Below are 13,965 nucleotides of genomic sequence, written 5' to 3' on the forward strand. Positions count from 1 at the left end.
TTATCTTGGCACACAAAGCATCCTTAAGTCTCAGTCGGCCAAACATAGGACCATAACAACCAGCATTTAAAAAAAAAAAATGCCTTGATAAAGATTATGTTTGTTCAAGGGCCAGGAAGCCAGGCTGTTCTCGAGGGCCTGTCCAAGCAGAGCGTGGCCCAGCCCACCCCTCCTGGGGGGACATCTGGCAAGGTGGACACCTTCGGGTTTCACAGCGGGTGGGGTGGGGGTGCGGGGCTTCAGGCACAGGGTGTGGGGGCCGGAGATGCTGCTACGTCCCACGCGCACAGATCAGCGCCCACCACAAAGGAACACGGGAGTGCAGTAGTGTGGAGACTCAGAAACCCTGGTGCAGCTGAAGGAACCGCCTCCAATTACAAGCTCAGTCACGGGGTGGAGAGGCTGCCTCCCTGCCCCCCCAAGCCGGTCAGGCCAGTTCCCTCCCCTGGACTGGCCCCAGAAGGTACTCAGTGACCTGGAGGATGTAGTGAGCTTTGAGAAATGTTTAACTCCTCTCTGCAGGGAGATAGAAGCCCTTGGATCTTTTTAACCTCAGATACTAGTTTAGGAACAAACTTACAGGCTCAGAACTTGCCCTCTCTCCCCCCAACACCAAGTGTAATGCTATATAGAAATCAAATACAGGGGACGCCCAAGTGGCGCAGTTGGTTGAGCATAGTCCGACTCTTGATTTCAGCTCAAGTCATGATCGCAGGGTCGTGAGATGGAGCCCTGCGTCAGCTCCGCACTCGGTGTGGAGTCTGCTGGAGATTCTCTCTGGGCCTCTGCCCGCCCGTGCTCCTGCTCCCTCTCTTTCAAATAAATAAATAAATCTTAAAAAAAAACAGAAATCAAATATAGAGGCATATGAAAGAAAATAGACATTCAGTGTGTTTAAAAAGGCGGGTAGAGGGGCACCTGGGTGACTCAGTCGTTAAGCCTTCGGCTCAGGTCCTGATCCCGGGGTCCTGGGATCGAGCCCCGCATTGGGCTCCCTGCTCCGCGGGAAAACTGCTTCTCCCTCTCCCACTCCCCCTGCTTGTGTTCCCTCTCTCCCTGTGTCTCTCTCTCTGATAAATAAATAAATAAAATCTTTAAAAAAAAAAAGGGGGCGGGTAGAATGTTACGAGGTCGGCAAATCCAGAAAGTAACCCACGAAGGGGGCTGGTTTGTGAACTTGCCCACAAGGAGAACTTACCTGAGAGTTTTCTTTCCAATCTCGCTCCCGGGCAACTGCACAGAGTTCAGATGGAGAGGCAGGAGGGACAACTGGCCAGAAACCACCAGCAGCTGTCAGGAAGCGCACCTCCGACTCCTGTTTTCCGCCCCCTCCTTGAAAGGAACTAAATCAAGGCCAAGGTGAGGGAGCGGGGCCCCAGGGACCAGCCGACCTCCTGCTGGTTCCTCAGGATGCTGACCACTCACTGGACCGAGGCAGAGCTCCTCTGACTGTCCTATGATCTGGCAGGCACGGCGCATGACAAACCAGGCCTGAGTCACTGAACGTGAAGAGGGTGGAACAGGACGTCTGTAGGATGCCCGTCCTCACGCCCTTGGGAGGCCGGCGAAGCGACTCCGGGCTAGCGCCTGGCTGGCGGGCAAACAGCTTGCTGCAGAGAGCCTGCCGGTCAGCCCAGGTGAGGGTCTGACCTGAGGGGCTCCCTCAGCTGCACCCCCCAACGCTGACGTGCCGCTCCCCCCACGCCCGTCTGCAGGTCGGGGCTGCGTCTCTGGATCACAGGTGCACACGGGGTTGGTTTATTTTGGCGCACCTGCAAGGAGGCCTTCTGCTCATTTCTACCAACAAGTATTACCCATGAAAGTCAATTAGTTCTGACTTCCAGCCTTCTAGGAGCAAATTCTTGTTAGTGCACAATTAACTTAAAGAAAATAAAGCGGTTTGTGCTTGTGTTTACAAACACCAAGACAAGAGAGGTTAACTTGCTCTACGGTGGAAAACAATGCTTCCCGTGCATACAGTGCTTTTGTTCTAAAGCAGGTTTCATAAACATTTTATTCAAGTATGTGCTCAAAGAATATTAATTGAAGTAAATACGTAAACATGACCGTTTCTGTTAACCTTGACACATTCCATAAGGGGCAGAGATACTGCTCTAAAATAGAATGTGTTCTCAACTGAGAAAATAAATCTCCATTTAAATCACTGTGTGTTATGTTTCTGTCTTGATCCTGTGTTTTACTTTCTATGTTTCGTGATGCCTTGGTATGTGAGGGCCTCGCTGACTCCCAGGGGAGCAGACCACAGCCCCACCCCCCCAGCCACCTGCTCTAGTGGCTCTAAAAGCCCCCACGCTCATTGCTCCGGCGCCAGGCCTCAGACAACCAGGGGCAGCCCCGACACCCAGAGCCACCGAACTTATGCAAACTTGCCAGTCCCTCGTGGGCTCGGCCTGTTCCCCTTGCCTGCTCATTCTTCCCCGTGAAAACCACAGTCAAGGCTTTCCCCCACACTCTGCCCTCACGCCTCCAGCCCCCCACTGACCTGGTGCTTCCGGGAGGCCCCGTGGGGCCCGGGGGCGGGGGAGAGGGGGCCTCCTGTGTCTAGAAATCTGTGACTATAAGCTTTTTCCTTCAGGACAGTCATTCCTGGGACGCGCGTCTCACCTGCTTAGAGCCAGTCCCGGGTATATTTTTTTTTTTTTAGGGAGATGTTTCTGAGTTTATTATTTAGGAAGTATAAATTTGATTTTCCTAAGCACAATATATACTTCTGGTGATCTTTGAACTCTTTCTTTGAAGGTTCTTTTTTTTAAAAATTTTTTTATTGTTATGTTAATCACCGTACATTGCATCATTAGTTTTAGATGTAGTGTTCCATGATTCACTGTTTGTGCATACCGGGTATATTTTAAAAACAGTTCGGTCAACTTTATACCGACGTTTTCAGAAGAATGAATCGTTCTTTCATCCCTGTTAAAAACTAACAAATAGAAAAACTAAGACCGAAGATTGCGTAAGAACAAAACCAAGCTAAGGGCAGCAAGGACGGAGCACTCTGAGTTTACAAGGTGTCTATGCGAGAACCTTAAGGGCAGCAGAAGGCGCGGAGAAGGGCAGGTCTGCTTTCTCCAGGTGGTAGCCCTGACGCAAAGCCAAGGGCAGGAGGTTTCACGGGGCGCATGTTATTCTAAGATGGATAATAACATTCAAGGGCAGACATCTCCCCAAGGAAGGGCAAGACACAGCCGTCCCGACAGGAAGGAGTGCCCGCCTCGTCCCTCCGCTGCCCTGCGCCCTCCTGGTGTCCCTGACCCGAAGCCAGTCGCAGGCCACTGGGTCTCCGTCAGAGGGGGCCGCACCGGTGGCCTCTCTGAAGTTTTGGGGGGCCTGCCTGCATTCCAGACAGTCTTCAGAGTGGACGGCCCTCAGAAGGAGCCCGCACCAGAGAGCCGGGGGGACCCGGGCGGCTCAGCCGTGAAGGTGGGGCAAGTCTCCCCCGTTACCGTCTCCACGGTGTTCAGAGCCTGTGACAGACCCTTCATCTGCCTGGGCGGACTGGTCTCTGTTCAGTACTTCCCAGCAAGAAGGACGAGCCCGCGTTCAAGGCCCAAACCCAGGACAGACTCTTCCATGAGGAAAGGGGCAAAGCTTTTGTGCAGAACAAGCACTTTCAGGGAGTTTGTTTGTTTTCCTGCGACACAACTCTGCCATCAGCACTGTCCGAAGGGACCTAGTCAACACGGGCCTGCACTCTCAGCAGGGCTCCCGACACGGGACTGACCGACTTCCTTCCTTCCTTCCTTCCTTTTCCTTTCTTCCTTCTTTCTTCCTTCCTTTTTCTTTCTCTCTCCCTCTCTTTCCTTTTCCCTCCCTCCATTCCTTCCTTCCTTCCTTCTTTCCTTTTTCTTTCTCTCTCTCTCTTTCTTTCCTTCCCCCTCCCTCCATCCCTTTCTTTTTAATTCTCTTTCTTCCTTCCTTTCTTTTTAATTATCAAGCAGGCCCCACACCCCATGGAGCCCTGTGGGCCCTGAACTCACGACGCTGAGATCGAGACCTGAACTGAAACCAAGAGTTGGATGCTTAGCTGACTGAGCCCCCAGGCGCCCCCACCCTGGACTTTCCAATTTAATGATCTTCCGCTACACATTTTCGACTGTCACTGAGGTGTGTGTGCTGCAGGCTGGAGGGGTCTCCCCTGGGCGATGCTGTCGGTCACGCTGTCCCCCGGGGAAGGGTTCTGGCCAGTCGGGGCCCTCGATCAGCATCCATGTTGCAAGCCAGGCAGGCCACAGAGGGACGCTGTCTGGGGCCACAGAGGAGCAGCCGGGCAAATCCGCAGGTGGGACACCGTGCGGGACGGCTGGCCCTGTGGTTCCGATGTCGCGGGCTGGGGATTAAGGGAGGCTGTGCGAGCCGGCGTCCCCTGAGGTTCCCACAGCCAAATGTGCTGCCTGAACCCTGCCTGGAGGCTGTTTCAAACCAACGGCGGCAAAACACCTCCGTGGGGACGAAGGGAAAATTTCGGCATGAGCTGAGTGTTCGATGTCTTGTGGGAATTCCCATGGATCTGCCTCAGTGGGTTAAAGGTGTCATGGTCATGCAGACGATATGCTCGTTTGTAAGAGAAACGAGCTGTGGGGCTGGAGTCAGGAGTCCGTGCATCTGGGCTTCGCTCTGAAAATGCTCAGCAACGTGCGCGAGGGCCTGAGTGTGAGCATGTGAGTGTGAGGGGGACGAGCGTGTCTGAGGGAGTGTGTGTGGGAGCGTGGGTGAGTGTGTGACGAAGTAAAGGGGACTACACACCAATAAGCGTTGAATCTGGCTCTGGTACATGAGTATTCATCTTATTATTGAGAAATTCTTTTCTGTGGGGGCGCCTGGGTGGCTCAGTTGTGAGTTCGAGCCCCGCCCTGGGCTCCTCCCTGGGCATGGGGCTTACTTAAGAAAATAAAATAAAAATAAAACTAAGAAACCTTTTCTGTGCGTTGAACAACTTTCACAGTCAGTGGGAAAGGGTACTCGATCCCTAAAGCAATACGCGGACCCCTCGACACGGTCCATTTCCGGGTCCCAAAGAAAGATAAGGAAGTGCAGAGGGGAGGGTTGGGTCATGGAAACCAGACTGTACTTCTCCGTCTGGGAGGGCCCAGGATGGAGCCTTTTCTTTATCACGGGGCTAAGAACAGTCCCTGCCACGCATACCAGAATCAGGCTGCGCACAGTGTGGCTACGTGAGGTTGCAGAGTATCTAAATACTTGCCAAACAGCTGTGAAGAGCTAGTCCCAGGATCCACTAGATGTCCCCATGATCCAGCAGTTCCGTATGTGCTGACCCAGCTGCTAAGTGTCCTGAGTGCTGCCCCAGTTTATCTCGTAGGACTGGGTGGGGGGAGGGCGGGGGCCAGGGATGATGAGCTAATACAGTCGATGAGTGAGGCCCTCGGGACATGCCTGCCACCTAATAAACACTCCGTAAGCGTTCGCTATTAGTGGTAAGTCTCTTCTTTTTACAGAAGATTGGATGCCCAATCTCTGTTTGTTTTATGTTAAAAGAGTAAGCTGAAGGTTAATGTTGGAGCAATTAAGTTCTTAACTGAAGTGCGTAATTAAATATTAATTGAAAAGAAGACTAGATAAGGCCTGCAAGACATTCAGGTCTTTGTGCCCCCTGCTGACATGTTACTTGCAGATTCAGGTGGAGACAGCTCTGGTAAATCAAAGCCGTATGCCGGTGCGTACTGAGGTCAGTCACGTGGGGCTGGGGCCGGCGCTACCTGGGGCTGTCACCATCCATCTCAGATCTTCACGTTGCTTTCGATAAGAGACGTTAAATTCTCCAGGGCATTTGCGGGGACCCAGCAGAAGATGCATAGAGCACAGGAGGCTGCCCTTTAGTTGGGGTACCGTGGCCAAGCCTGCATGGCTGGTCTGTGCGGCTCGGGGGCCTGGGGGCTGGGGGGGCAGGAGGGCCACCAGGGACCCAGGGCCAGGGATCCTATTTCAGGCTAATCAATTTGAACTCAGCCATGTAAGGTAAGCATTGAGGAATTTATTTTATTTTATTTTATTTATTTATTTATTATTTTTTTAAAGATTTTTTTATTTCTTTATTTGAGAGAGAGAGAATGAGAGAGAGCACATGAGAGGGGGGAGGGTCAGAGGGAGAAGCAGGCTCCCCGCTGAGCAGGGAGCCCGATGTGGGACTCGATCCCGGGACTCCAGGATCACGACCTGAGCCGAAGGCAGTCGCTTAACCAACTGAGCCACCCAGGCGCCCGAGTGCTGTTGTTTTAACCACGGTGAAAGGAAGCTTTCTGCAAAGTCTATCCATAATAAAGAACTGGAGTATTGAATAAAATGCTGTTCCCTACCTTTAACAGAACATCCTGTATTGATGTGGGGGGAGCCTCATGGTGGGATCAGCGTCCTTCTAAAGGTCAGGACAGACCTCGCTTCCTCTCTCCCTGCTGTCTGCCCCGTGAGGACACAAACCAGCCAGACACGGGCTCTGGTGGCACCTGGATTTCAGACTTTGCCTCTAGAACAGTGAGAAATAAATGTCTGTGTTTAAGCCACCCCAGTTGTGGTGGTTTGTGATGGCCGCCCGATGGGATGAAGATACGGGTGCACCAATCATATGTCTGGACCTGTATCTTTAATTACATCTATGATGTGTGTGTATAACATGTATATTTAAGGAAATAAGCTCAGAGAATTTCCGTGTGCACACTGCTCGTAAGTGTAAGAGGTGGAATGTGTTTTCGGGGGGTGGGGGGCACAATTTAACCCATAAGGGTGCTTCAGAAAACCCAGTGATCCCTCTGAATCCACAGCCCATCTCCTACTAGCTCCTTCCACTACCTCATCACTAGATGATGCTAGCACAAAGGTTTCTTATCCGGCTTTCTTAGCCACTGCATTTTTCCAGTTGTAGACATCAGGCAAATTTTAGAAGCATCGTTCCTGTGTCTTAATTTTATGATTTCACCATCAAGACATTTCACTAAATACACCATGCCCTTGGGATATACAGAATTTATAGAAATTTAGATACATTTCAAATATGCCTGGAATATCTATTTTACATAGAACACACATTACAAATAGATGCACTGATCCTGGTTGTGGATACGTATCAGGGCCTGACTGGGAGCAGAGCAGGCTTACGCGGCAAGTCCAGCAGTGACGGCGGGGACAAGCCAGACAAAGGCAGCAGGGCGAATGACTCACAGGTCACAAGCCTGGGGGTGGTGCGCAGTGGGACCCGGAGCCTGCCGCTGGGTAGCTGGCCCCCACCGTGATTCACGGTGCCTGTATTGATTGTGGGGGCTGGGGGGGGGGTGCTGGTGGGGAATTCCTACAGATCCAGGCACAGGAAACAAGACACGTAACTTCACAGGGAGGCTGTTGTACCGCCCTCCTGCCCTCTGCATCCGCCTTGGCAGCCTTATGGCCTTCCTATTTCCCTTCATTTGGGGTGGCAGCAAAAACAAGAGAGAATGTGCATGAATAGAACTTTAATGAGAGCTCGTGGCTCAGGAGGCATTGTTTGGGGAGGTCCTTCCTGGGACAGGAGAGGGAGCCTCCAGACCCCCACGCTAGGAATGTCCCAGGGGAGCTCAGTGTGGGAAGGGCATGGCTCTGCGATGGTCAGGCTTACATTCTGGGGGGTAGGAGTCTCCGTCCTGCGTCGGCATGCCTCACTCAGCCATCGGGCCCTGGGTGCTGTGACTAATCCCACGAAGACAGAAAATTCTCGTGGAAACTCTGCTCAGGCCGGCGAGGCACCTCACGTGGAGGGCAGGGGCCGAGGATGCCCCAGAGCTCTGGCGATGACTTGTAACCGTGCTTGTGGGCGGCCTTGCACACCGTGGGGCATCTGGGCGGCCAGGCGTGGCTGGCTTTGTCTCTGCTCTGCAAAAGCATTCGGTCGCAGGGACCTCTTTGGGATGTTCTCACATTACAAGACGGGAACCACCAGAGCCCTAAGATGTAAACATGTTCAGGTGTCAAACAGTCCCCAAACGCCAGAACCAGCAGCCGCGGGCGACCCTTGGCCAGCACCTCCGAGGTCCGCTGCAGAGCGGAAGGTACAGAGATGAACAAACACCAGTGGGAGAACCTCCAGCTCCAAAATAAATCCGTCCCGGGAATGCTATGAACGGCATGCTGATGTGAAGGAATTTCCATCTAAAGTGGAACCCTGGATATAAGACGGAAAACCTCATGCGTGTGCCCTCAGAAACACAAACCTTAATGACAGACACACTGGTTTCCCATCAATGTCTGCTTTGCCGAAAACCGGTAATACTGGAATGTTCTTAAATGACCCCGGTCGGGTTGGTCTCACCAAGTAAGCTGAATTGAGCTTTGTTTGTGTGACTGACTGGTTTGGTCTGCTCGGGCAGCTTTCTGCTCTGGTCTTCGTTTGTTTGGATTTTAACACTCGGACTGAACTCTCCTCTCTTGACCCCGCCCGCCCGTGCACGCAGCCCCACGCCCCCAGCCGCCTCGGCCGCGGCGCCCCACGCCCCCCCCCCCCCCCCCGGCTGCCTCGGCCCCCAGCGTGCCGGCTGGCTCATCCCGAACTGCAATTCCTCTCGACACCTGAACAAACTCCTCTTTTTGACAATTTTTCTTCGACTCAGTTTACCTCCTTTTTTAAGGTCGGTTACTGACTATCGTTAGCGATACTCTACTGTAGTCTTGAAAGTCAGGGAGAGGGAAGACCTCAGAGTTTCTCATCACATACGAACATTTGTAACCACGTGTGGTGACTCAGAGTAACCAAGCTTCCTGTGGGGATCATGGCACCTGATCCTTATGCCCAGTACCCGAACCTATGATGTCATATGTCAATTTCACCTCAATTTAAAAAGAAAAGGAGTTCAGGAGAAGGAAAGTTCACCCACCATATTAATTTCTTAACAGTGGTGCATCTTCACGCTTGAGTCTCTAGCTGCGTGGCCTCGGATTTAGATATTAGCATCACCGCTTGAACTCGTTTCCGTCACCTGCTGCCCATCTCAGGACATGCGTCTCTATGGGGAAAACATCTTTCCGTCCTGGAAAGAATGGGTGAGTTTCATCTTCTAACCCATTGAGCCCACGTGCAATGTTTACGGAGTCCTCCTCTGTACCGGATCGGCGCTGCTGGGCTCTTGCTGAGATCGTTCCTTCCTGACACGTTCGGGGGATGTTTTATGCTCAGGGGTCTCTTCTGCATGGTATCACTTTGTGCTGGGCCCCGTGTTGGATGCTGGGGATAATGACAAAGCATCGCCTGGCGTACAATTTAGCACCACCTTCCCATTGCCCTGAGGATCCAGAGGACGTCCCGTGTCCCGCTCCTGCCACGCCAGCTGGGCCACGGCTTCCCTGCCCCACTGGTGACCTTCACCCCGTAGGTTTGCTCACGTGGCTGCCTTTCCCGGGACCCAGTCCAGGGGCTGCCTTCTCCTAGTCTTGTTGTCCTGTCATGTTCTCAAGGAGCCACTCCGTCCCCATCCGGCCTGGCGCAGACCCCTCACGGGGGTCCTCAGTGTCCCCTAGTTCACTCCCCATGCCTGGGCCACAGCACTTGTGATTCTTTATTATGATTACTCAGTTATCTTTTCTCCTGGGTGACTGTGCTGTGTGGACTTAGCTAAGCCGGAGCCGCGTCTCTCAGACTTCCCTTCACGATGGTTCCAAGCTCCTGCTGGAGGTGCGGGGCATTCCTACACCATCTGGGGGGCAGAAGCCAGAGCGGCCCCTTTGCACAGACTGTTACCATAATACTTCCTGAAAAGCACGAAGGCCGTGCATCCCCTTCCTCCGTGCAGCCCTGCCGGTGCCCATCATGGCCTTGGAGGACTTTGTGGAAGAGCTTTAGAGGCTCCATTTTTGGGGTGCCTCTTGGTTCAGAGCAGAGAAAAAAAGCTCTGAACATAGTAAGAAATAGAGTGAAGAGATGGGACCTTGGCTGATGCCAGCCCAAAGGCCAGGACTGCACTAGGCCACCTCTTGCCTGGTGGGATCTTCCTCCTGCAGGGGGGTTATTTGCCTGGTCCAAAGCAGTTGTCTTATTTGCTGTGTAGGTGGGAGTGGTCATTGGGACCTGGGATGGCTGGTGTACACTATTTGTAGATCTATGGATCTGTGGGTTCTTCTTGGTGGCAGGGGCACATCTAAATCATTCAATCTATCCTTCCATCCATGTCTGTCTGTCTGTCTGCCTATCAATCATCTATCCATCCATCCATCCATCCATCTACTCACCAACCCATCCATTGTATCATCTATCTATCTATCTATCTATCTATCTATCTATCTATCTATCTATCATCTATATCATGTATCTATCCATCCATCTACCCACCCACCTACCCATCCATCCATCCATCCATCCATCCATCCATCTTATCTATCGTCTATCTTTTATCTATCATCTATCTATCTATCTATCTAATCTATCATCATCATCTACCCATATTACCTATTATCTGTCTATCCATCTTCAGCACCATGTATCCAATCCACACAAGGTCACATTGATTTCTTCTGTTTCAATCCAACAACACAGGTGTTATCCTAGCCATCCCCACATTTGTAATTCCCTCCTCAACAGTGACAAGACTCACGTACATGAACCTCAGTGTATTTTTCTTTATTGTGGTAAAACACACGTAACATATAATGTACCATTTTAGCCATTTTTAAGAGTCCAGCTCAGGGGCATTAAGCACAGTCACAGTTTTGTGCAACCATCACCACCATCCATCTCCCGAACTCTTGCACCTTATCAGACTAGAACTCTGTCCCCGTTGCACACTAACTCCCTGTCCCCTCTCCAGGCCCTCATAGCCAAGTGAACTTAGTGTTTTCTTGCTCAGTCCCCTAAATGAAACCAGACTGCCGGACGTGCCTCCCCCGCACATGCCCTCAGCAGGAGCACCAGGACAAGATGTTCAGGATCCCTGCCCCTGGAGGGAGAGGAGAGACCAGTTACTCAGAAAGTGTCTGCAGCCCAAAGCAGCCTCCCCCCAGCTCAAGCCCAGGAGGGAGAGGAAGGGGTGGGGAGGAGCTGGGAAGACTGCTCAGGGGCAGCTCTTCCCTAACGTGCCATCCCTCTGCCGCAGGACAGGTAGGCCTCCCCAGCAGGGCGTGGGGACAGGGAGAGAGGGGAGGGCCATACACCTCTGGTTTGCCCCGTTCCGGCTAGCAGGTCACCTCTCCTCCCTGCAGCTGCTCCCCTGCACGTAGCACCCTTCTTGGGCTGCATTTACGCCTCCTCTCTCTGCCTGGGGCTGTCCGCAGCTTCACCGAGCACCCAGGTGTGATCTGTTCACCATCCCACGGCCCTCCGACTCCTCTCAGCACGCTTCACATCCTCCGCTGGCCCTTAATAACGGCCACCTGTCATTCTCTCTTGAACATTTCTTCTGCCCCGTTTTCTCTTTCTCTTCCTCTGGGACTCAAATCACAGGCATCTTTTAAGTTGTTATTTATTTATTTTTTTAGTAATCTCCACACCCCATGTGGGGCTCGAACGCGCTACCCTGAGATTCACACGCATATGAGACCTGTCCTCCTGTCCGTGCGCCCGCACGTCTCTGGTGCTCTTCACTCTGTTTCACATCCTGTTTTCTGTGTGTGTCTCAGACCAGATCTGCGTCCCCCATCCTGACCCCTTCACTTACTGGGTATGTCTTCCTTTTGCTTCCTGTTTTCAGTTCTTCAGAAACCTGTCACCTGCTCATTTAAATACCTGAACCTACAGTCACATGCAGTTTTAGAGAACGCATCTCATAACGCCAACCTCAGGAATTCCCGTCGATCTTTTCCTATTGTCTGTTTTCATCTCTTAGTTTTTGGTAATGTGTGTGTGTGTGTGTTTTTTCTCTGCCAGATGATCCTTGATTGAAGGTTGATTACTGTGTATGAAAAAATGCAGACATAATTTGAGGATGTAGATGTATTATCTGTAGGAATATTTTCGTTCTGCTCTTGGCAGGTATGTGGCTGGGGCCAATTATTCTAATCCAGTCAGGAACTGAGCAGATTAGGAGTTGGATTTCAGGGTTTTTGGTTTTCTTTTGCTTTGTTTTGTTTTGGGAAACTGCTGCGAAATCCCATAGTGAATTCGTTTTGCCTTGAAAATCATGGCTTAGAAGTTACTTTGCACCACTTGGCTCAACCTGACTAGAGACATGTGAGTGCAAAGCATAACGTTCTCAAATTGTGGCAGCAGAGAAGTCGGTGAAAAATCACCCTCCCACCCAGATGCCTGGTCCTGCAGGAGAGCTGGGGCCCTCAGACGGAGAGGTTTGGGGGGGGGAGGGGCGGTGGCAGGCGGGGCTGCAAGAGGACAGAGGTGGGCCTGCTGTGGGGAGACCTGAGTCCCTGGGGGGGCGGTGGGAAGTTAAGCCCATATGGGGGTGAGCTGAGCCCTACGGAAGCAGAGCTGAGTCCTTATGGCCAGGAGAGCTGAGTTCTATGGGGTGGGGGGGTGGAGAGCTGAGTCCTATGGGGGGAGAGCTGAGCCCCATGGGGGGAGAGCTGAGTCCTATGCGGGGAGAGCTGAGCCCCATGGTGGGGAGGGCTGAGTCCCATGGGGGAAGAGCTGAGCCCCATGGGGGAAGAGCTGAGTCCTATGGGGGAAGACCTGAGGCCTATGGGGGAAGACCTGAACCCTGTGGAGGGAGAGCTGAACCCCATGGGGGGGAGAGATGAGTCCTATGGGAGGAGAGCTGAGTCCCGTGGGGGGAGAGCTGAGTCCCGTGGGGGGAGAACTGAGCCCCATGGGGGAAGAGCTGAGTCCTATGGGAGGAGAGCTGAGTCCCATGGGGGAAGAGCTGAGTGCTATGGGGGGAGAGCTGAGTCCTGTGAGGGGAGAGCTGAGCTCTATGGTGGGGAGAGACAGGAGCCCCTATAATGTGGTAGTGCTGAGCACTATGGCGGGGCATAAGCCCTCTGGAGGGGTTAGAACTGAGTCCAATGGGTGGAAGAGCTGAGTTCCTGGGATGGGGAGAGCAGAGCCCCTGGGGGAGGCGGGGAGCACGGGGTCGAGGTCAAGGCTCACTCATCTTTGGCAAGTACTTTATTTCAAGGCCCAGCACAATTCCCTATGGTTTTTCTTTTCCCCTTTTATAAGAACAAAGCAACTGAATTAAACCTGTGATGTTCTTTGTTAATGTCCTGCCTTGAGACCAAGCAGAGGCTGAGGCAAATAGGAACTGGATGATATTTACCTTTTCCATTTTGTGTCCAGCACCCAGCTAATAGGGCTCTACCTCCCTCCCTCGTTCCTTTCTTCCTCTTGTGTACAGAATGTTTAAAATATGTGAGACACGAAATAATGAAATTGTTTATGCATTAAAACAAGGATTGGATCTATAATTATATAAGCCAGGAGCTAGTGGGGAAAACTCCCCGACTACATTGGACCCCATCTGTGCTTGAGAGATGAATCTTCATGGTCTCCACTGGCGGACACACAGCTTCCTGGCAGGGACACTCGTTGTTTCTTGTTGGGGTGTTGGGGTGCAGTGGGAGTGGAGGAGTGTCCATGGACGTCCCCGTTTGGGTGACACACTGCTGTCCACTCTCCCGTATCAGTTGGTAAGTATTTTTCAACAAAAAATAGCTGGCTAGAGACAACAATTGGTTGATTTTCACTAGGGATTAAAATGAGATTTGTCCCTTCCTACTCCATGTACGACGTTAATTTTCTTAGTAGCGTTTACTTTCTGAGCCATACCCTGTTAGTTCAGAAGAGAACTGCTGGTTACAGAATGGAATAATTGTTCTGCGTTCCCCAGGGTAAGTACAGTGTTGTTTTACCAATCCCTGTGTATTTAAATTCCTTGAACGAAAATCGATATGCAGAAACAACATTGACTCGATGTGTTTGTTAACTCAAAAATCAGTTCTTCATGGTTGTATTCATACTTGTCACTGGCAGTTGGAGCTGAGGCTGGGAGGAAACCTGTGTCCAACCTGGAGACTCTAATTTCATTTGCC

This window comes from Halichoerus grypus, chromosome 3 (genome assembly GCF_964656455.1).
Source record: "Halichoerus grypus chromosome 3, mHalGry1.hap1.1, whole genome shotgun sequence".
In the NCBI taxonomy this organism is placed as follows: Eukaryota; Metazoa; Chordata; class Mammalia; order Carnivora; family Phocidae; genus Halichoerus; species Halichoerus grypus.